At 40.7% G+C, this 24755-nt stretch overlaps 1 protein-coding gene and 1 long non-coding RNA gene across 5 annotated transcripts in view; one reads left to right on the forward strand and one right to left on the reverse strand.

Annotated features, from left to right (window-relative positions):
* LOC105493274 (mastermind like transcriptional coactivator 3) overlaps positions 1-24755 on the forward strand; it is a 436328-nt gene that overhangs the window by 198268 nt on the left and 213305 nt on the right. The window lies entirely within an intron of this gene.
* On the reverse strand, positions 22340-24006 carry LOC105493272 (uncharacterized). Its single transcript, XR_011620957.1, has 3 exons — positions 23893-24006; positions 23505-23726; positions 22340-22477 (listed from the first exon to the last, which is right to left on the reverse strand). It is a non-coding gene; the product is annotated as an uncharacterized lncRNA (long non-coding RNA).

The following is a 24755-nucleotide window of genomic DNA, read 5'->3' on the forward strand; positions in this document are numbered from 1 at the left end:
GCAGCCTGGTAAGGGAATGCAGAGAACTCACAGCAGCTCTTTCTCTGTTCATGGGCTATTGGCCAAACTAGTAACATGGCTCCCAGTTAACTACCTGAGAGCCTAGGAAGTCTTCCTATCTACTCAGAAAAGGAGGAGAACCAGCCAGCATGAGCTCCCGAAATCCCCATCACAGGCTTTTAGGTGGTCCATTTACAGAGACTGTGCAATACATGGGACCCGTTTGGAATTAAGCACATTTCATAATAAAATTGCAGCCAGAGCGTTTCATTTTTTTGAGAACAATGAAAACAGAAAAATTTAAGTAGCACTTGATATGTGAGTTAGTTGTTAAAAAGAAAAAAGAAACAATTGTAATCACAATAGATCATGTTAACCTTATCCTTTTCGGACCTGACCTTTTAAAAATTGGGGTTTCTTCCAAAAGATGACTGGAAAACTTAGGATTCAAATTGAATAGCTCTATCCCTTCTCTCCCTAATCTGTTGTACAGAGAAACTTTTAGGTTAAAAAAAAAAACCTAAAGTTTTCCATAGAAAACATCAGGTTTGCTCCTAAGATATTTTAAACATTTAGCAAATCAACCCAAAGTTTTATTACCCACTCAGTTTATTTCCCAGGGAATAAGCATCTGTTTAGTTTCCCCTCTATGTTTGGATGATTGATGGAGAGAAAATTTGCAATCAGGGACTCTGAGTAACAGTGAGGGGTTGGAGTTGGATGGCCTTTTGGTCCCAAAGATCTTAGAATATTCAGAGATAAAGACTAGACCTGCAAGCTGAGCAGCAAATAGAACAGTCCAGGGCCAGCCTAAGACTCCTTAAGACATTTCTCCTTCTTTTAAAAAAATAGTAGATGTTAGCTTTCTTTCCCATTATTATCATTATCACTTCTTTTATTATCATTGTTATTTAATTTTTAAAATTTTTTATCAATACTTTATTTTTGTATATATTTATGGTATACAGGTAATATTTGGTTACATGCGTAAACTATGTCATGATCACATCAGAGTATTTGGGTAATGACATGTGCCTGTAATCCCAGATACTCGAAAGGCTGAGAAGGGAGGATTCCTCGAGCCTAGTAGTTTTGACACTAGCCTGGGCAACGTAGTGAGACCCCGTCTCGAAAAAACAAAAAGACACTTCTTATGCAAAGTGAATCTCTTGCATCCACCCCCATTCCATAAAGCAGTCTACCATAGACCAGTTGCTGCCTGGATTTCCCTGTGTTTGAGCTGCCTCGGCTCCAGCCTCTGGACTCACCTTAATTCAGGGCTTCCCTTATGGCTTATTCCCTGCTCTGTGCATTCTGGAAACAGCTGGACTTGTCATGGGTGGAAGATCCACTGACGCGAACTCTGCTAAACACTTAGCAACACAGCAGAAATTCTGACAATGGCGTTCCATGGAAACACAGACATGTTTTCTACCCCACCTTTTCTTTTTAAAATGAAGTATTTTCGATAAAGTGAATTTTGAAACATAAAATAGCAATCCCCAAAGCCCAAGCGAACAATAGTAATTATAATCATAATTGGCACTTGTCTATAATGTCATTTTGCAGGGGGTTCAGCCATTTTCACAGGCATCACCTAGTCTCAGCAGACATGTTTGCGTTTCCTAGGTCATAAATCTCATTGTCTGTATTCTAAGGATATGAAATATGAAAGTGAAGCAACTTATCCAAGGTGGCAGGGAGGACACATGGACAAATGAGAACAGGGTTTCTCAAGTGTGCCTGAGCATAAGCGTCAACTGACACTTGCCAACAATTTGGTTTCCTTAGCCCCACCTCAGAACTACTGCATTAGAATTTTCAGGAAAGATGCCCAAGAATCCTTTTTATGAAGGTACATGGTTGACTTGTGGTACCTACATTTAGGAATAAATCGATCTAACAGAAGAAGCAACCCCTGACTCCTCTCTGCTATCAGCCTCCTGTCGCCGTTGGAAGGAAAGGAGAGTCTCTAAGAGCATGAGAAAGTTAACCCCAAGAATTCTGATGCACTGTAGGAATAGCAGCTACTGCTACCCATCCCTTGAGTTTTCAAGGAAAGTACACTTTTATTTATTTTTAAATGTCAACACTTTGTACCACTGGTTTCAAAAAAGGCCGTGGGGACTAATAGTAGTGTGCATAAGCATTCTCCTGGTGATCTAAAAACTGGATGCTTTCAGAACTTGTGTTTTGTTTTCTTTTTTGTGAGATGGAGTCTCGCTCTATCGCCCAGGCCGGAGTGCAGTGGCGTGATCTCAGTTCACTGCAGCCTCTGCCTCCCAGGTTCAAGCAATCCTCCTGTCTCAGCCTCCCGATTAGCTGGGATTACAGGCACCTGACACCATGCTGGGCTAATTTTTGTATTTTTAGTAGAGATGGAGTTTCACCATATTGGCCAGTCTGGTCTCAAACTCCTGACCTCAAGTGATCCACCTGCCTCAGCCTCCCAAATTGTTAGGATTACAGGCACGAGCCACCGCACAAAGTTCTTTTATTAAATGTAACTTTTGAGCGGTTAACATATGCCTACGATACAAATTCAAAAGACTAAAAACAAAATATGGTGAAAGATAAATCTCCTTTCTACCCCTTTCTTCCTGTCTCCTAGTTTCCTTCCCCAAAGGCATCCACTGTTACCATTTTCTAGCATTTTCTTCCAGAGACATCTCAAGCATATAGAAGTGTATATGTACGCACATGCTTTTTTAAAAACCCAAATGATAGCGTACCACGTTTAACATCTATGCCATTGTGCCTAATTGATAATTTCCCTCTGACATCACTTAGTGATTTTTTGTGGTAAAAATAACTTTTGTGATAGAGAAACCCTGAAATCCCCAGTGACTTCAAATATAAGATTTTTTTTTCTCTGTCGTGCAACAGTCCAAATGCAGGCATTCTTTGGACAGGCAGCAAGCTCCTTCCACCTTGTAGCTCCTCTGCTGATCTTGGAATCTTTTGCTTCCAGCTGGTTGGTGAGAAAAGAGAGATAGCCTAGGTGATTTGGGGGAGTGCTGACTTTTATGGGCCAAGCCAGGTGTTTATGGGCCAAGCCTAGAAATGGCACACATCATTTCTGTCCACAGTCTTTTGTCAAGAACTAAGTCATATATCCCCTTCTAGAGCAAGAGGAGCTGGGAAATGCAGTCTTTGGCTGGGCATCCACTCACCAGCATCAAATTTATACAGTTGAAAGGGTGCAGACGTCTTTGATGGGCCGCTAGCCATTTCTGCTGCAATTTTTATTCCCAAATGTACTTGGTTTTGTTTTTCTTTAAACTGCAGTGGATGGGATTTTGTTTTCCTGTTGGCACAGGTGAGGACAGTCCGAGATTGGTAGGGATTTTTACACCCCAGGTGTGGTCTGTAAACTGCAGAGTTTGAGAAGCGCTACTTTACGCAGGAGGCCAAGCATTAAGTTTAGCTTTTGTCGCTGCTCGTGTGTAACCCCAGGTCCCCGAACTGCCCCACTGCATATATCTGGACAGAGAGACCCCCTGCCTACCTGATCACTTCATACGTTGAACCACCTCAAACTAAATAACCTCCCTATTATCTAACCCAGATAGAGCCTGGAAAAAGGGATTCCAGAATCCCCAACTCACAGTCTGCCTATAAAGCATTATAGTGATATTATAATGGCCCTTCTTTTTGTGTGTTTGTTTTTTGAGGTGGAGTTTCGCTCTTGTCCCTCAGGCTGGAGTGCAATGGCACCATCTCAGCTCACTGCAACCTCCGCCTCCCGGGTTTGAGCGATTCTCCTGCCTCAGCCTCTGGAGTAGCTGGGATCACAGGCACCCGCCACTACACCGGGCTAGTTTTTTGTATTTTTAGTAGAGATGGAGTTTCACCATGGCGGCCAGGCTGGTCTCAAACTCCTGACCTCAAGTGATCTGCCCGCTTCAGCCTGCCAAAGTGTTAGGATTACAGGCGTGAGCCACCGCGCACAGCCTATAATAGCCCTTCGTAAGCTTTAATTTAATGACTTCATCCTTCTTCATCCCCGGCCCCCCTTAATACTAGACTTGCTACCCAGAAATTTTCTGGGATCTTTTTTTTTTTTTGCTTAACAAACTTTCCTGCTACTGGAGACAAAAAAAAAAGAAGAAGAAGAAGAAGAACAAAAACAAATTAGCAATATAAAGAACATTTGTTGAGTTCAGAGTCGGAGAGAGCAGCTCACGGAGCTGCTGAGAAGCCACAGCTGACCCTTTCCGCTCTCTGGGTAGGAGCCAGCTGCAAGGAGGGAGACCTAAGGCTCTAGAGGGAATGGCTCCCTCCTCCACAGCTCTGCATGCGGCAGCCCCCAAAATAGAAATGCGGGTACCAAGTTGTGATGGCAGGGAATCAGCAGAAGGAGGTGAGGCTGCCTCTGCTCCCTGCCCTCCAGGCTTTCACAGGCCAACCTGTGACCTCACTGGTGGGCCTCCGGAAGCAAGGCAAGACAGAGGCCCCGCATTGCCTTGGCATTTCCGCATTTGTTTTCTCTTCCTTGCTAGTGTGCCTTGACTCTGTGGTCACTGTTCTCCATGTCAGCACATTCAAAATTGCTGACTGTCAACACTGAAGGCAGCGTGCCTGCTACTGAAGAAGCCACAAGGAAAACAGCTTTGGGTAATGGTGGATGTTCCTGGTGTGACACATTCCTAGCTCCCGGCACAGGCCCTTTACAAAGAACAGGGTTTTGCGGTTTGGGTAGGATGGGGAGAAAGAAAGAGGGAGGGAAAAAGAGAAGGAGGCTTGGCTTGTTGAGATCTTTTCTTAAGGAAATAAATACTGGTTTTCTAAAATTTGAACAGCTGAAATGGGAGATTGGCAGTAAGCAAAATGTGATTGTAACAATGAAACCCACGTGCAGACAGCAGTTGGGAGTCATTAAGGCAATGAGGTTGTTCTTCATGATCTTGAGAGGAAAGAAAAGGTGACCAAAATGCTGTTTAGTAACCAAATGGCCTCTTCAAGCCCTTCGGGCTGGCTCAGAGCTGCATGCAGAGCTTTGATGGTGTGGGTGGTGCTGTTCCCTCGGGCAGAGCTTGGCTGGAGGACTCTTAGCAGGGTGGCCGCAAGTCTCTGGGGCCCCTACTTGGGGACTTACACAGACCAGGCTGGATGTCTTTGTAGCTTGTCAAACCACAACTGTTCACAGAAGGCATGTGGGTTAGAATCTACCACAGTCAAACCAGGGAGAATGTGTTACCCATTTCCAGAAAGGTTGCTAGTTTGTGTGCTGTAATGGAAAGTGGCCAACTTTATCTTTTCTTACAAGAACTATAATGGGCAATCAGGATGGAGGCTTGATCTACAGGACCCTCTACTGAGGGTCTACTTTGAAAAAGGTGATAGGAGGGAGGTGCTGGGTGTATTAATCAGAGTGTACATCAGTTTCTACTACCACTTCTGTATTTTAGAAGCATGTCAATAAGGCATAGATGCTGCATGGCCATAGGGAAGAGCTTACCCCTGGAGTGAGACTGCCTGGGTTCACATCCCAACTCTGGCACTACTAGTGTATTATCTATCCTACCTGTGCCTTGGTCTTCTCACACGTACAATGGGGATGATAGTTTCTACCTCATAGGGATCTTGTGAAGTTTGATTGTATTAATATATGTGTCTATACATAGTGTCATGTAAGTGTTTACTATTTTAACAATTACGGATGGAGAATATGAAGAGATAAAGTATGAGAAAAGGGTTGAGTGGTTTAAGAGAAGTTTTTAGAAATAGATTATACTTTGGAGCTTTGCTATAATTCAATCCATGTTTGGACCATTTATAGTGTCATCCTTTAGGGAATTCGGTTCATAATCCTCTTACATGAATTGAAACCAAGATGGAGCCTCCTTACATCAAATTCTGCACTGTAGTTAATAGTGTCGTGGAGAATTTCCAGAGTATTAATAATGAGCTAATACACCTATGAATGTTAAATGTCTTGGAAGCAGTTTCCTGATGAGCAAATACCAGATGTGGCAATGGCCATGGTCTAATTGCCCAAGAGGTAGTTAAATATAGTTTTTAGTCCTTTTCTAAGCAGTTATTTGAAAGCTGAAATATTTTCCCTAAAGGCCCATCAGCTGTTCTTAACAGTGAAACGAAGTATTTGGGTAGAGCAAAAGTGCTCAGGAGTGTGTTTGCTTCCTGTAAATCTAATTTACCTTTGTAAATTGTTGGTTTTTTCCACATAGACTTTTGTTTTGTAAACTTCCACGTTTGACTTTTTAGTGTAGAGTGGTAACTTTTATTTACTTATTTATTTATTATTTATTTTTGAGACAGAATTTCACTCTTGTTGCCTAGACTGGAATGCAGTGGCGTGATCTTGACCCACTACAACCTACCCCTCCCGGGTTCAAGCGATTCTCCTGCCTCAGCCTCCTGACTAGCTGAGATTACAGGCGTGTGCCACCACACCTGGCTAATTTTGTATTTTTAGTAGAGACGGGGTTTCTCCATGTCGGTCAGGCTGGTCTCGAACTCCCGACCTCAAGTGATCTGCCCACCCCAGCATCCCAAAGTGCTGGGATTACAGGCGTGAGTCACCATGCCCAGCAAGTGGTAGCTTTTAGTGTTCTAGAGATCCTAATTGAGAATAATACTAGTTATTGTTTTGTTTTGTTTTGATTTTTTTGGACGGAATCCTGCTGTCGAAACTGGGGCATAGAGAGGTTAACTTGCTCCAGGATCACAGCAGGTAGCTGGATTCTAGATATAGGAATACAAAAGCCCAAACACTTTACCACTAACCCCTAAATTAAAAGGTTAATTAAGTCCCATAAATTAAAATCAGCCCTCCTTTCTGCTAGGGACATGTAGGTGCTTTGCAAGGTGTGGATTGAGCTGCCCTCAGGTCTACAGTTCTTTTAATAAGTAGGACGGAGTCCAATCTGCCATGCTAGAAAATTGTAATTTTTGTAGCAGCATTGTTAGTGTTACATGAAACCAGAATTTCCCAGGTTCCTGATGGCAGAGATGTGTGTCTAGCTTCTCTTCCACGGACAAGTTTCATCTCTGGAGGCGATCAAGGCAGCCTGTGTAGAAGACTAAGACCTAGGAATTGGGCTGTGAATAGCTGTCCATGTCCATTTAGCAAATACCACTTCGCTATTTTAAGAGCAAGAAGGAAAATGCCATTTAAATAGTGATTTAGACTTACAGGAAGGACAAGGCCAGGATAAAATCTACCAAAGATTTTAAGAAAATCTCCACCCCGAATAAAAATTGAAAGCAGTACAATTTTCATGTCTACTGTATGTGTATTTTCAGAAAGGGAATTTTTTATGCAAAGGACACACTGACATCAATGACTAATGTTCAAAAACAACAATTGGAAAGGTTGTGCAATGTGGAGATTCTTCCTCTATATTTAGAATAAAACTTTGTGTTTTTACTGTCAGGATGTGAGCTTAATTATAGCATGTTGCAAACTTTGCTTTTCTAAAGAGAGAGAGAGAGAGAGAGAGAGAGAGAGGAGTGTAGCTTACTCTGCCTGAAGAAATTTGGGTGCTATTTTTGTTTTCCTTTTGAAACATCAAGGGTTGATATAAGGTAGTTTTAGAAATGTAGTATTTCTTGACCCTCAATGAACTGATGACCTCCCTGAGGCCAGGAAGGATGTTTTGTTCTTCTGTTTTAGCTTTTATATTTTATAATCATTATTTACTTGAATAAAACCAAGGATGTCACCTGGGCTGTTTGGAAAGATTTCATTTTGATTTTTGTTTAAGGAATGCACAAATTATTCTTCTGGAGATAAGATTTTTTTTCTGGCATGAAAACTTGCATTTAGAAAAAAATCTATAATTATTCATTATATTATTCCCATAATTAGCAGTTATACATTTGGTATAGTTATTTATTGACTATTCAGGAGTCACCTTTTTGTGTTTGTACATACCTGTGTGCTTAATAATAAAAAAATTATTGCACTGAGATTATTTACATTGTCAGACTCATTATACAGACTGAACAGTATTTGGTTCTAGCTGTAAGTCCTTCATATCAACCATGAAAATTTGCTCATGCCCACATTCCCTGAATCTGAGAGAATCACCCTAGATGGTTTGTAGAAATAATTAATAAACTTCATCTCACCTTCAAAAACTATTATGAAGCTGATGCATATATTATCTTTAGCTTCTGAATATAAGATTTCATCACACCTTGCACACAGTAAGTTTTCCAATGTTACGTATCTTGAATGATTAATTCAAAAGAAATCAAGGTGGAACTAAGATGAATTCTTGTACAAGCTCACATTTTGTGGTGATAGCGTTCACAAAGTTTGTCGGTATTTTCCATTCTGATCCTACCATCGTACCATTTGGGGAAACTTAACATTTTCTCATTAGATGTCTGGTGCTAAAATAGAATGTAGTTAATCAGGACTGAGAAGGTGTGTGGTGCATACACTTATTAAGGAGCAATCCACTGGCTCCTTATTACAGCTATTAGTTCCCAGGCAACACCTTCCACCTTTTTTTTGTTTGTTTCATACAATGGCTTATTAAAAACCACTGCCTGAATAAATGCCTTAGTATGATGTACAGGGATAGGTAGATGAAACTGCGTTGGCAAAATCATGATCTGGAGGAATTAAACATTTCAACAATTTAAATAAAATTTTAATTTGGTTTTATTAATCGTGGGAAAAAATACACATTGGACAAATGTATTAAATATCTATCCTATGTCAGGCTACTTAAAATCAGTGAAACCAAGTTTGTGAACCTAGTTTAAAGTTAACATGATTTATTAATATTTGAATATTTTCATGCAATTAAACCTTTGATTTTATAGCTGAAAGAATACAGTGTTGTGGAATATGCTGGCAGCTTGTCTGTGGTTTGGTTTTCATATTAAGTATAAATGTTTGGCTATTTTAAAAGAGATGTTGGCATCCAGCAGTAATTATTCCCTAATACCAAATATGAAACTTCCAGGTATAAGGATAAATCTTTAAAAAAAAAAAAAAATTTCTTAAAGTTTTAGACAGTCACAGCAGTGTGTTGCTGGAAGTCATTTAAACATCTGAATTCATCAGAAGCACATAAAATGATAATTCAAAGAATCCGCAGAAATAGGAAGAGTTGTTTGCTTTGGAATAATTCAGTCTTAATTGAGAACCTATAATTTAAAAAAGAAGAGAAGCTCATTTTTCCTTAATAGGCCAAGTAAATAAGGAGAAAGGGAAGTCTGGGAGAGTCAACAGACCTTCTATCAGAACTTCTTGGAAATTGCCTTTGGAGGGTTTAGGGGGTGGAATTTTCCGTTTTAAAATGTTGTCTTTAGGCTGGGCGCAGTGGCTTTGCCTGTAATCCCAGCACTTTGGGAGGCTGAGGCGGGTGGATCGCAAGGTCAGGAGATTGAGACCATCCTGGCTAACATGGTGAAATCCCCTCTCTGCTAAAATTACAAAATACTAGTCGGGTGTGGTGGCACATGCCTATAGTCCCAGCTACCCGGGAGGCTGAGGCAGAAGAACCACTTGAACCCGGGAGGCGGAGGTTACAGTGAGCTGAGATTGTGCCATTGCACTCCAGCCTGGGCGACAGAGCAGGACTCCATCTCAGGAAAAAAAAAAAAAAAAAAAAAAAGTTGTCTTTGGGCACACAACCTAACCTTAAGTTACCATATTGTATTCCAGATGTTTTATAGTGGATAATCAACAGATCGTGGTATCAGGAAGGTGGTATTTAGCATACAAAATCTGCTACTGCAAGAGGATCTCCATTGTACATATTCCAAACAGGTAAATCCATGTACATTCAGTGTAGGCGTTGAATTCAAGTTGATACACATCCAGGTCAAGAAGCAAACTCTTCATCCTGGTTCTTTCTATTCACATTTTAGCCAAAAATGATTATGTATGCAATCACTTGGATCCAGAGCTGGCCATTCCCTGGAATTCCAGGAATGCTGCAGTAAGCTTATCTTCTTAAGCCTAAACCAACCTCATGTGTGTCCATCCCCCATAACCCACCTCCTACCCTAGGGCTCCAATTACGTGGGCTTCTTATTCTTCTCTAATACTCTGTTTCTTCTCTACTTCTTTTCTCTATTTTCAAATCATAGACATTTTATTTTTCCAGCCTCTGGCCATTTGTGACCCCTCTCAAGTCTGTCTCCAGGCACCAACAACTGTGGGCCCTCTTTATTCTTTTCCTGTCAATCGTGGCTGTCTTCACCAATATCTTGTTTTACATCTGGATGCTGGAAAGATTATGAACTTTATTTCTTCTATGAGAAGCAACATTCTCATCTTCAAACTTATATGATTAGAAGGGGGAGGCGCTGTTCGAAACAATCCTATATTTTAAGTTTTTTTATTTTGGAGAAATCTTTTTATTTTAGGTGAAACATTCTTTTAAATTTTTGTCAGCACCCCCATTTCACATATGTAAATGAAATAAATTTTGATTGTACATTTTTGTTTAAAATTATATGACTTTTGTTGAAGAAAAACATTCAAAATACAAACATAATCTCTATAAACATTTTATCCTGCAAAAATGTGATATCAGTTGTTTTGAGTTATGATGACTGTTCTAATAGAGCAGAGCAGAAAATGTTGCCCAAATTAACCTGTCAACCTGAAAATGGTTTGTCTCTTTGTGACTTCACAGATATCGGCTTTATTTAGCTTTGGGGAATAAAAGGACCAAATCGCAATTCAGTTTTCTAATGTAACTGCTCACACATGTGTTTCTACATAGTTTACACATATAAAATGTACCTAATCATAGAAAAACTATAAATCTGAGTTGTTTATAATTAATATTAGGAGTATAGACACTAGGAACATAGTTTGGCAAAAAAAAAAAAATAGTAATGAAATTTTATCTTCTTGAAGGTTGATTTAAATCATCTTTCTGATGACTGATTTAAGTAATATACAGCCTAAAACAAAGGGGGCCCAGTGACCTCCTGGCCGTGTCATAGAGCAGTGGCTCTCAGATAAGATGTGTCTGCTCCAGTTTCTCTGGACAGTGTTATGTCTACATTAATCACAGAGAACTTACTGCAGTAATCACAAAGTGGTTCCAGGCCACATGTTTGTAGCAGGGCACAGGATAGAAAATAGCAAGGTGTCTGTCTACCCTGGGTTCATCGGCTTTAATGACATGACGCTGTAAGTGGGCATGGACTCCTAAATCTCTTAGCTGGGCTATTAATGTAATAAAATCTTCTGGGTTGTGTTCTCGATATTATGGCTCTTTGTTCTGGTATTAAAGGTTTCTTTCTTGCTTGCTTTTTTTTTTTTTTTTTAAAATAGAGTTTTTCTCTTGTTGCCTAGGCTGGAGTATAGTGGTGCGATCTCAGTTCACTGCAACCTCCGCCTCCTGGTTCAAGCGATTGTCCTGCCTCAGTCTCTGGGGTAACTGGGATCACAGGCGCCTGCCACCATGCCCGGCTAATGTTTTGTATTTTTAGTAGAGATGAGGTTTCACTATGTTGGCCAGGCTGGTCTCGAACTCCTGACTTCAGGTGATCCACCCACCTCGACCTCCCAAAGTGTTGGGATTATAGGTGTGAGCCTTTGTGCCTGGCTTGGTATTAAAGGTTTCTAATGTGAAGTAAGAGAAGACTGTGTAATTCCTTCAGTTATATGTAATCCTGCTGAAATATAAGAGCATATTAGACCATCAGGCCCAAGGCTGATCGTCGCTGTATGTCTTGCTCCTAACAAGGTTTAGCATGTATCCATCCCCCTAAACACACATACGTACTCAACACATGATTGAACACATACATGTACATTTTAGTTGATGTCTAGTCATTACTATCATTCTTACTGTCCCCAGAATCTTCCCCCAACCCTGAAAAAAACCACTCCCAATACCACCAACACCACCAACAACAACAAATTAGGATTATTAACTTGGTATCCTAGTTTTGCACACCAGAATTAGGCTACAACATGACCCTTAAAAAGAAAACTTCTTAATAAACATAAGTACTCTTGAAAGCTATGTAACTAAAGCATTAACCTGTCTCGCATATTGATGACTTTGTTTCAGAAACTTACATTGATACACGTCAACGAATGAGTCCATGGATCATTTTGCAGAATTTGTATAATACTGTAGGAAAACCAGGATTAAACACATATAACTAAGGCTAGAAAATCTTCCACCCTGAAAATAATTTTCAAAGATAGTAAAAACATGATTTATTACCAAATTCCATAATCTGGGCAGTATGTGTTGCCAATAATGTACAGCTAAGTCTAAAAAGAGAAAACAAATTTTAAAAAGCAGCATGTTCTTATGAAAACTAAGAGTACTAAGTCATCATAATGAAATCCTAGACCAAATCTACATTGTAGGGGTGGAGAACATTTGAACATTTTAATTTATGATTGTAAATTGAACGAACATAAATGAGAGATCCAGCCCATTCATCAGCATCACTTGTGATCTATATTTAACATAGATTATAGGACAATATCATTAATAACAAAATCTGAAAATTGAACCAACTCCTAAGTTATACAAGTGAATCTTAATGAACAACAACTCCCTGGTGTTAATGTCTCCATGTGCTGGGACATGGAAAAATGCAGTGTGAGTTGCAGTCTGCTCTTAGAGTGAAGGGTGGTATGTGCCAGGTATTGCGTCATATTGTGTATGTGAAGAGGGATAAGTAATGGCATAGACATCAAATTATTCAGGAATTCAGTGTGCTGGGGAGAAGCCAAGTGGGGTCCCAAGAAAGGAGCCAGGTTTTGAAGATGAGTGTCAGGGCTCATTCATGAAGCAGCTAGCACAGATTTTGGGAACAATTTGCTTCCTTTCTCAGCTTTCTTTGGCCTGGTCTAAAATGTACCACATACTGTTTATTGAATGTCTTCTCTGTGCCAGATGACTTTCTCATATTATTGCCAAAGTAGTCATCACAGAATTGAGGAATTATTATTATCCCTTTCTACTGGTGAGGAAACCAAGACTCAAAGCAATTAAGCACTTCGTTTAAAGTCACATAACCAGGAAGTGAGTTCAGATTCCAATCAATCTTTAGGTGCCCTGTTAAATCTTTACATAGTGTACAGATATGACATAGATTGGGTAGGATACATGTAGAGAAAACAAGCTTCCCCAATACAAGTGTATAATAAATATAAATACTGTTCCTAGTGAGTTAACTGAAGTAACCACAAAGCAGTATTGGTGGTGGGGGTAGTGGAGAGGAGAAGAAAGGAAGACTGTAAGGATACACCTAAAAAACAATTTGAAACAATGCAAAAGAGCTATGGCAGCTGGAAAATTAGGGCACTGACAAATTACTTGGCATGTGGAGGTACAAAACTGGTTTCAACAAGTGTCTATTGAGAACCTCCTATGCACAAAACACTGTACTATGCCTTGTTCAGAGATAGAGGAGGTATCCCGGCCCTCACAGAATGTATAGTTGAATGGAGAAAAATCACAAATAACAATGTATTGAGAGCTGTCATTGGAGATATTTAACAAGGTGCTATGGAAGGACAGGAGAGAAGAGATTAAATTTTAACAGCAAAGACCCCCTTGTTGAGAATAGGGTTTTGAGCTTGGATCTTGGAGAACAGAGAGAGCTGACCAGGGGAGGTGGAGGACGAGAATGAACGGAAAGGGCATTCTAGGCACCGAGATCAGTAGGCAGAAAGAAACACGGCGGGAATCCAAGGAGTGCCCAGAAGATTGGGCCTCAGGCAGTAAACCAGACAGAGCCATGTTTTGGAGAACCTGGAACATCATGCTAAGAAGCTTAGACTCTATTAGCCGTGGGGAGCCATGGAAGATTTCTGAGCAACTTAATGACATCTAGAGTTGGACTCTAGAGTGATAATTCTGATGCCTCTGTCAAGAATGAGGAGAAGTGAGAATAATTAAAAGGTTTTTGTAATAATAGTTTATACAAGAGGTATGGGAATATCAGGGTCCGTGGCAGTGTGAAAGGAAGAAGTACATACAATCATTAAAGAGGTAGCCTCAGATGAGATGTAGAGAATGAAGAGCTGCAGAGTCAGTGATACAGCTATAGGTCTTCTCAAATAGAGGTATCATGTGTTCACGAAGGGGAAGAAATGAAGCTGTTTGTAGACCGCAGACTTAAATGAAAAGCCAGTCTTCACAATACGCAGAGTGGGGAAGGATGACTGGTCACTGAGCTGTCTTCAGACATATATGCATCGAGAGTTATAAAAGGTTATTAGCAGAATTGCATCTGGGAAGGACTATAGATTACCACACATTGCATTAATTGGGTTTGTGTATATTGAAAGGTGATTGTGCACTGGGTAGGCACTATGAGTACTGTTGGTTGAACATTAAAATTAGCCTCGTTATTATAATTACAATACATATAATATCCATATCTTCTTTTTTTTTTTTTTTTTTTTTGAGATGGAGTCTCGCTCTGTCGCCCAGGCTGGAGTGCAGTGGCACGATCTCGGCTCACTGCAAGCTCTGCCTCCCGGGTTCACGCCATTCTCCTGCTTCAGCCTCCCGAGTAGCTGGGACTACAGGCGCCCGTCACCACACCTGGCTAATTTTTTTGTGTTTTTAGTAGAGACGGGGTTTCACTGTGTTAGCCAGGATGGTCTCGATCTCTTAACCTCGTGATCCACCTGCCTCAGCCTCCCAAAGTGCTGGGATTACAGGCGTGAGCCACCACACCCGGCCAATATCCATATCTTTAAAACACCTGTATCAAGGAAAAAATTGCCTCCATTGACTTGAATTATCCATTTTTTTTTAATTTAGAGTTTTATCTTGATCCATTATGTAATCCTTGAGGCAAAATGAAACTGTGCCATTTTTTCAGAATGCAGCAGGCTATTAAAAGAGTTCACCCTCTTTCATAACCACCACCACTCCACTCCCACAAGCCTATCAGATCTCATCACTCAGGCACTATTATATGTTATGTGCTGACGTCGTATGGGTATTAGAATGTCATTGTGTTTTCTGATTGTCTGATCTAGAGGTGGCTTGAATGAGTGTAAAAAGCCTTACTAACTGATAGTAGGCCCAGGTTCTGGCCTTAGCCTGCCTCATACTGGCTTTGTGACCTTGAGCCAATCACTTCATGACTCTGGATCTTAGTGTCGTTTTCTGTGAACTGGTGGAGTCAGGCTAGATGGTCGGTAGGGTCTCCCCGACTTGTAGGATACCCTGTGCGCTTGAGGCCCAGGGCTTAGCATTGCTGTTTCCTCTCTCCCAGTCCCTAGTATTGATCATCTACCCAAGAACTAAGAGCACTTCAAAACGTTTGCTATTGTAATTTCAGAATATATCATTGCTTATATTTTAAAATCTTTCTGCCTTGAGGGCCACTCATAGCCCTTGGTGCCCAGACTTAGTAGGAATGTAAATATGTACACATTGGCATGGAGGCAGGGAAAATAGGAGCACTGGGTATATGGATCAAAGCAATGCTTTCACCTGGCAGACAGCCACTAAATCAGTGTTAGTCTTTTTGGCCTCAGAATCCAGCAAAGGACATCGAGTGTAAACCTGTGCATCTTGATCTGTCTGGTTTGTAAAATTTTGAAGTCTAGGGAAATCGCATGTAGGCAGGAAAGGTGTGATGTAATTTATGGATGTAGCTCTCCTAAATTCATAAGCAGAAAGCACGTCTGTGTGCAGATAAGCCTAAGAAGAAGACACACATTAGAGAAGGGCCACCAGAACTGGAGAAGGGACAGCCAAAAGTGGAGTTTCTGCTTTCGTTGCCTCTGAGGGTAATAAAAATACCCTTTGCTGGGCAGGCGCAGTGGCTCATACCTGCGATCCCAGCACTTTGGGAGGCTGAGGCAGGCAGATCACTTGAGGCCAGGAGTTCAAGACCAGCCTAGCCAACGTGGTGAAACTCTGTCTCTACCAAAAAACACAAAAATTAGCCAAGTGTGGTGGTAGGTGCCTGTAATCCCAGCTACTCTGGAGGCTGAGGCAAGAGAATCCCTTGAACCTGGGAGGCGGAGGTTGCAGTGAGCTGAGATCACACCACCACAGTCTATCCCAGGTGACAGAGCAAGACTCCATCTCAAAAAAAAAAAAAACTCCTTTGCTAGATCATTGGCTACACCAGACTTCTGCCACTAACCCTTAATTCACTTTACATCATCAGTGACATGAAATCTTGTGGTGTTTTGTTGTTGTGCATTGAATCTATGAAAGAGGTTAAGAATAAAGGATTTCATTATAGGTAACAACAATGCAACAATCACATTTCCATGAGGGGTGACATTCGATAAAATTATACAGATTTAATTCATTACTGAAAGAAAAGTATCACTATAAAACTTTTAATTTGAGTGTAACTTTTAGAAAATTTGGCTAGCAAGAAAGACAGGTGGGCAAATAGCACTATGAGCCCTTTCTTTTTTGAAAAACAAAAGTAAAAATTAGCAGATGTTTTCTGACTTATTTTGATGGAATGTCATAGAGTTGTTTGACACTGGGTAGAAACTTGACTCTCCCTTGTTTTCATTATGTAGCAAAGTAAACTCCTGGCTCCTGAATTCAGTCTCTTGCCTCCCCTGAGCAAGATGAATTTCTAATGGCTTTGGTTCTTGAAAAGCTCTACTGAAGCCGTGATTTAAACAGGACTTTCTTTCAGTGGGGTCACTTTTTAAATGCTATTTAGGTGGCTTTGTTGAGGAGTTGGGGAAAAGATAAAGAGGAGGAGGTAAGGGCAAACAAATATATCTCAGGTATTTTTTTCAACTTTTTTTTTTTAGAGACAGGGTCTCACCATGTTACCCAGGCTGGAGTGCAATGGCTATTCACAGGTGCGATCATAGCACACTGCAGCCTTGAACTCTTGGCTTCAGGTGATCCTCCTGCCTCGGCCTTCCAAGTAGGTGGAACTACAAGTGTGTGCACACAAAAAAAGAAGGTATCTCAGAAAATTTCTGAATTCTTTTAGAACAATATTGGTGAGTATGTAAATTGGTACAGCTATTATGAAAAACAATATAGAGGTCCCTCAAAAAAATTAAAAATAGGACTACCATATGATCCAGCAATCCCACTTTGCTTCTGGATATGTGTCTAAAGGAAATGTGTATGTCAAAAAGATGTTTGCACTCCTGTGTTAATTGCAGCATTATTCACAATAGCCAAGATATGAAATCAGCTTAAGTATCCATCAACTGATGAATGAATTTTAAAATGTCGTGTGTATATGTGGTGTGTGTGTACACACGTGTATAAACAATGGAATATTATTCAACCTCTAAAGAGAACGAAATCCCACAATTTGTGACAACATGGGGGTAGCTGGAGGACGTTATGCTAAATGTAATAAGCCAAGCAGAGAAAGACAGATACTGCATGATGTTATTTATATGTGGAATCTAAAAATGTTGAACTCAGATAGAGTAGAATGATGGTTATCAGAAGCTGGGAGGTGGGGAAAATGAGGAGATGCTGGTCGAAGGGTACAAAGTTTTAGTTATGCTGGATAGATAAGTTCCAGGGATCTAATGTACAATATGGTAAGGACAATCAGTAATACTGTATTGTATACTTGAAATTGCTAAGAGAGTAGACCTTAATAGTTCTCACCACATAGAAAATAAAGGGTAACTATGTGAGGTGATGGATATGTTAATGAGCTTGTGATAATTATTTTGCAATGTATACATATATCAAAACATCATATTGTGCACCTTAAATGTATGCAATTTTTATATGCCGATTATGCTTTAAGGAAGCTGGAAAAAAATAGCAGAAAGCACAAAAATAAATTATAAAAAATTTAAAATCTAAAACCCCACAACAAGCAAAAACCAAACCAAACCAAAAAAAAACAAAACAACACAAAAACAACAATAACAAAAAAACCCTAGAACAGCTGAAACACTTGAAACACTGAGGATAAGTGTTAGATAAAGGAAGCCCTATTTTTCTTCCAAGAAAGAAACAAACCCAATATTTGATGTGATGGATTTATGATTTTACCAGGGAAGAGAAGGAGGGCAGGGAGTTGAGGGCTTATTAAGATACTGCCCAAGTAGCTTCAGCTTGGTGAATATTAAGCTTACTGGGTATTGTTTGCTGAATATATTTTTATTGCTTAAATCTATTTCATGTATGTTATTTATTTATAACTTTAAAGATAATTTAATATATAAAACCTTCTCTGCTGAAACGTGGGTATTAATTTCCAAGCATCATTTATTGCACTTATGGCTGATGGATTGTTATGAGTCAGAACTAATAAACTTGTAAGGATTAATAGAATATCAGTCTGGAAAAAAAGAGAGGTGTCTTGATGGTTGCCATGTAACTGCATCTGCCTGGAAGGCTGAATTACATGAGAAGTCGGCTGTGCTCTGTGCCTTGCTGAGGAAGGGGGGTGATGGGCAGTTGGGGAGAGCAGTAAAATGGATGATTAATACCTTCTAATTGAGTGGATATTGGCAGCCGTACGTTGCCCAAGACATTAAGTAGCTGGCAAACTGATATCTTTTGCTAAACATGGTTATACTCTCATGGAAGTGCCTGTTGTGTAGATTAGACAAGGTGATGCTAAGGAAACCTGGCTTTGTTGAAACAAACCAGGCACAAGATTCAACAAGCAGAAAATTACTCTATGCCTTAGGGTTTATTTTCTCTCTGCAAAAAGAGAATCTTGCACTCCATGTATGTTATAAAGTGTTGTTAGGGCAAAGAGGTTTAGAAAAACAACATCAGCAACCCACCAGATTTCTTTGACATTTAGGGAAGAATGCTTTAGTGGTCGAGTTTGGTTTTTTCCTTACTCCCTTGAGGAGTACTCCTTTGGAAAGCTGAAGTCCCTTAACTACACATGCTTTTGAAGTCAGGGGTGGAGACAGCCACATGGTTCATATTGGCCTTTCGATGGGGGTAGAAATAAGATCTGAAGAGCCCCGTGGACATCCTCACCCTCTTTCTGAGGGGGCGATGGGAGAGAAGGCAGCCAGGAGCATCTGCTTCCTGATTAATGGAGAATGACATCACCGCCGCATGCACAGCTGAAAACTCGGGTCAGGGTTGTTTTTTGCACATGTTAATCTTTATTTCCAGTTGAGAAGAGAATTGCCACATTTTCACACACCCTCTCATTTCCATTTTATTTTTCTCCTTTTCCCCCTTTTCTCTCCCTCCTCAACACACTCACAAGTATGCACATTCATGTTCACTCACACACGCCCCCCCATAGTCACACACACTTTTACATTCACACGTGCATATACATTCACATATTCATAAATACATCACACACACACATTCACATACACTCAGACACGCACTCACAAATATTCATAAACACATTCACACATTCATACTCACACATGACATTCACCCATACACATATTCACACACATAGACACACACTCATTCACACATTCATATGTTCACACATTGACACACAAATTCACACAATGTCACAGTCCCACACACATTCATATACATTCACACACTCATTCACATAGTCACACACTCATAATCACATACACTCACAGATATACACATTCACACATAACACACACAGTCACAATCCCATGCACTCACACACTCATTCACACACATTCATGCACAGTCACACACTGAATCACATACACTCAGATATACACATTCACACACGTTCACCATAACACAGTCACACCCATAATCCCATGCACTCAGACACACTCCCACACCCTATCCTTTTACTTTGGGATGCCTCTTTCCTGCTGGGCTACTCCTGGTTTTCAAACAAAGCCCCAGTCTGACCTCAGGAAGCGGAAGGGTTCTCTGGGTTACGAGCTGCCTGTTACTGTAATCATTTACTACACCTGAAGTTTGATTGGCCAAATTGGATTAAATAAATATTTAGCAGGCAGAAGCTGTCCTGACTGTGAACATCAAAGGAGTGTGACAGACTCCACCATGTTGCTGGCATCAGGCCCAAACAGCGTAGCCGCCCCGCCAGCTTTACTCACTCTCAGGATATAGGCCTTGAGAAGCCCAGAAAAAGACGTTTTTGTGGTGCCGTCTTGGTGAAAATTTGGAAATATTTAAGCAAATTCACGTGCATGAGAAGGAGGCTTTTCAGTGTAAAATGCATTACGTGTTGGATGTCTCCCCATCCTGCCCTGTCCCCACCCCTTGTTCCTATTTGGAAGATGGTTTGGGTGTTTTAGTCTCTTGACAGCAAGTTACAGAGTAAGGAACAACAGCGCCCCAGTTTACCTCAAAGGACAAAGAAGTTGGCTCTAAGGATGCTCATGGGCGGGCTCTGAGTAGAAAGAGCCAACCAGGGAAAATATAGGGGCGAACCCCTCCCTCCAAGGGGCGCAGATTCCATCTATCATCTGTCTTACCTGTGTGGCTATGTGTGTGTCCCTTTCTTTTCTTCCTTCCTTCCCCACTCTTTCCCTCCTTCCTTACTTGCTTCCTTCTTTTCTCTTTCTTTCTCTCCACATCTCTATCTCCTCATAGAAATTTCTTAGTTTCTTGGCTTTCGAATGTGGCTCATCCCCTCCCTTGGCCTGTCTTCTGTGTTGCTGTCTTTTAGGTTCTGCTGCCACAGCTAACTGTATCTGTTTCTCTGTGTTTCAAGATAAACTTGGGAGGGTCAGAAGCTGACAGACCAAGCTCATTTTTCAAGCCCATCTGTGTCATACAGAGACCACGGGCTTTCCTTGGGTTGGGTCCTTCTACCTGGTTCAGTCAGCTGTGAACAAAACTTGTGAAATTTGGTCGTTTTCCTTAAAATGGAGATACGAGAGATCACCATGGCTGGTGTGAAACTAGTTCTGTATCTGATTGTCTTTTCAATTGTTTGTCCATCAGGTGAACCCACTCTAAAGGGACTTTTGGTAACATTGTTCCAAAAATAAAGATCATTAATTAATTGTACTTATTTGAAATGTATAGTGATTTTAGCTTTTTGGTTGATATCTCCTTGGACTAGCAAAGACGTGGTTCAAAGATAGTGTCTATTAGTATAGAGATGAATGATCTCTAAGGGGGGCATTTAAAACTCTTAACAAGCTATTTTCCTGCTCCCCTCAAGCACTTTAGAAGCTCTCATTTATATGTAAACAATCAATATGCTAATTGCAAATAAGCCTTATCTACTTATTAAAGCACTTAACTGACTCCAAGTCCCTGTTAACGAAGCAACACTTTGTTCACCTTAGTTTGAGGTACTGCATAATCTTGAGATCAATGAAACTTAGTTTCTTTGAAAGTATTTTATAGTATTTTTCCCCACATGATGACATCCTTCCATTCCAGTTCAAATTAGGTGATATAAAAAGATTACAAGATATCAAAAAAAAATCAAGATAACAAAAACTTATAAACCATCGAGGAACTAATGTAAAAGGTAAGCAATGAAGATCTGAGAATAGGAGAAAGATACTGTCCCTGTTGTGAAAGTAAGAATTGAGTACCTTTTATTTGCATGATGTTTTTTCTTACAAAAATTTGGGCAAAGAAAGCAGGCAAAAATACTATTCAAAGTAGTATGCAAATAAGAAAATTATTTCTAAAGTACTTTTTTTCTTTTGAGACGGAGTTTTACTCTTGTTACCCAGGCTGGAGTACAGTGGCACCATCTCGGCTCACTGCAACCTCCGCCTCCCGGGTTCAAACAATTCTCCTGCCTCAGCCTCCCGAGTAGCTGGGATTACCAGCTATCATGCCCAACTAATTTTTGTAGTTTTTTTTTTTTTAGTAGAGATGGCGTTTCACCACGTTGGCCAGGCTGGTGTCGAATTCCTGACCTCAGGTGACCCACCCGTCTGGGCCTCCCAAAGTGGTGGGATTACAGGCATGAGCCACCGCGCCCGGCTTATTTCTAAAGTACTTTTACAAAGTTCTTTTTATTCTCCAGAAGGGGAGATTACGGAAGGAGACTGCACGGGAGGATTGTTGAGCCTGGGACAGAAGTTTAGGCAGAAGGAAGACAAAGGCTTCTGATGAAGGGGATGCAGTCCATCCTCCTAAGCTAGTGTCAGGAACTTTAGTATAGTAGAAAAAAAAATCAGAAGATACGATCCAGAACATCAGACATCATATTAAAGCATAAAAACCTAATTAAATATTACTTAAAATAACATGGAGTAGAAAGCATTTTAATACATCCCTGCAATTTTTAGATGGTACAAGGTAAGAGGAAGAAATGACAGTGGGAGACCTGTGGTGTCCTAAGTGTGCGGTTCATTTTAGTTGCAAGAATGATAGACTTGCTTGGGCTACCACATCTCTCATCAGTGAAGGTTTACGGAAGGATAAATGAGGTAGCCAGAAGAGGAACGTAAAAGGAAGAGCTGAACTGCAGAAGAGCGAGGCTGTGCAGCGCCTGGGACTTGGGGCTTGCTTTAACGCTCTGCTGGCGCCGTCTTGAGATTCTTTATAATTTTTGATCAAGGGGCCCTGCATTTTCATTTCACACTGGGCTTGCAAATTGTACCGTCAGTCCTGCTGCAACCAGAGGTTCCTTTCCAACAACTTGGGACACGAGCCATAACCTTAGGAGAAAGAAAAAAACACGGACTCTGCATTGCTTCTAATTCTTCTACCCCACGTCTTTTACCCGTTTTTTTTAAGAGAACTAAAAATGTACCTATAGCAGTCTTTCTCATCTCTGTCAATATACAGAGCCTAATGGCCAAGCTTGAAATGCCTATAGCAGTGACAGAGCCTTCAATTTCCTAACTAGAAACTTAAAAGAATCATGAAATCAATTGGTAACATAAGAACCAAAGGAACCAACATACTAACATGTAACTAATAAATAAGTACAGATGTCTAGTGTCATGTTACTCCTCATTTAAACGTAAGAAAGAGGGACTAAGAAGAGGGTACCTGAGAGCATAGAGACCAGGGAAAGTGGCAACTGAGGGGAGAGTGTGTTGTGGGAGGTATGGGGACAGTGCACACGGGTAGAAGATGATTACCACGTCACAGTTTCTGCCTCTACCTATTCCTTGCTACTGTGTTTCAGTGCTTGCATTGACCCTTCAATCCTGCCAACCCTGCTTCCCTTAATTTATAAAGATGTTTCTTAATATGGCAGCTTTGTAGTGAGGGAACTTAATTCCTGGAGGAGTAGCTGTTTAGTATCTTCTAAGCTGCTGAGTTCCCTGATGGCTGGGACTGTTCCTCTTCGTCTTTGCACCATCAGCCCGTCTTTGTGCTAGTGAAGCCCAGCGCACAGTCTTCATCCGCACCTTTGTGAACTCAGTGTCCACAAACTCTGCCTGGAAATGCATTCTGGCCATGAGCATCCTTAGATTTTGTAGTGAACCTCTTCTTGAGTGTGATTCTTTTGACTCTCCTGAAGAAGAAATAGTTGGCCTCCATCTTCCACGTGGTACTTTTTTGTCCCGAAGAGGATAATTAAATAATGTCTTTGTCTTCTTTTCTGAAATGAAAATTATCTCTGATTCTGTGGGAATCGTGTCTGTTTCAGGAACCATTGTAGCAGCTTTGTTCTGTGAGAGCCTTTGGGGCAGGAGAGATACTTTGCCTAAAATAAGGCTTGAAGTCACTCACCTTTACAAACGGGAAGATGGGAGAGCAGTGGATGCAGGAGTACTCAGCGAGGACCTATTGCCCTTTGGGGCAAGGCTGGGCATCCACACCAGACTTCCTTATAGCCATGGGTCTGCAGTTCCAAACTCCTTCCCAATCGAATAGAAGAAAAGTTGCTTGCTCTTTTTCCCTCCACTTCTATCCTTCCTGTTGCCCTATGACGTGATTAAGTTGTCTATCACCCTGCAAACAAATGAACACATTTAGCTTTTCCTTTCATAATAAGAAAGATAATAAGAACATGATAAACAGAGACTGTGGCACGACAGCAGTTGACTCGCCATTGCTTCTTAAGCCTGAAAGACAGATAGTCTCCGGCAAGCACAGCCTCTGCCCATATGTTATGTACCAACTAAGAAGTGTTGTCATGATCGGATAGATGCTAGTATATTTGAGTTTAAGCTGTTCCCTGCGATAAACTGCATCTGAATAGTGATACAACATTAATGGAGTAGCAGTGATGGTTCCATTCTAACTTCAGTGTTCTAAAACTCCCTGGTGACTGAAGTTATATGGTTCTGTTGTAAAAGCTCCAGAGTCATAATGGATAAAATGGGGGCAATTTCTAGTTTAGAGAGTGCTAACTATCTACCTTCAAAGAAAATACTGTCTGTGGTGATTATCAATGCCAATGGCTAACCACAATCACAGATAAATTCAATTTCATTAACATCTAGAAATTTCGTTTTGCTTCTTAGTATGGTTTTCTCCTCTGGTGAAGACTTCCAGTGCTGCTAAAAAGTAACAGCATTGTTTGATATAAAGTCTGATTTTTCTCTCCTTTTTTGTCCACTCACAACAGAGCACTGAAATAGTCACAGGAAAGTGATCTATGTCAACTCTGCATTTGGGGGACTATTGAACACTTTCCCACCGTCTTGCTTATCTCCTAGTTTCTAGCTCTGGTTTTTAATATCTCCTTTTGAAATCCAGAGGTTACCTTTGACTCTCTTCTTGCTCTTACAAAATTTGTTGTCAAAATTGATTATGCTCATATGCTCTTTACATCCCCTCCTCTTCACACCTTTTGCCCTTGCCCCAATTCAGACCCTGTCGGATACTCTAAACTATTTCAGTAGCTTGCAAATATTTATCTCCTCCAAAGATCTTCTCTATCCCCCAAATCCCGCTCCACTCTGAGTCCCACTGTGTCACTCCTGACAGGTCACTTCTCTACTCACAAACTTGCAGGGGCTCTCCAGGCCCACCAGA

The sequence above is a fragment of the Macaca nemestrina genome, chromosome 3 (genome assembly GCF_043159975.1).
Source record: "Macaca nemestrina isolate mMacNem1 chromosome 3, mMacNem.hap1, whole genome shotgun sequence".
Lineage (NCBI taxonomy): Eukaryota > Metazoa > Chordata > Mammalia > Primates > Cercopithecidae > Macaca > Macaca nemestrina.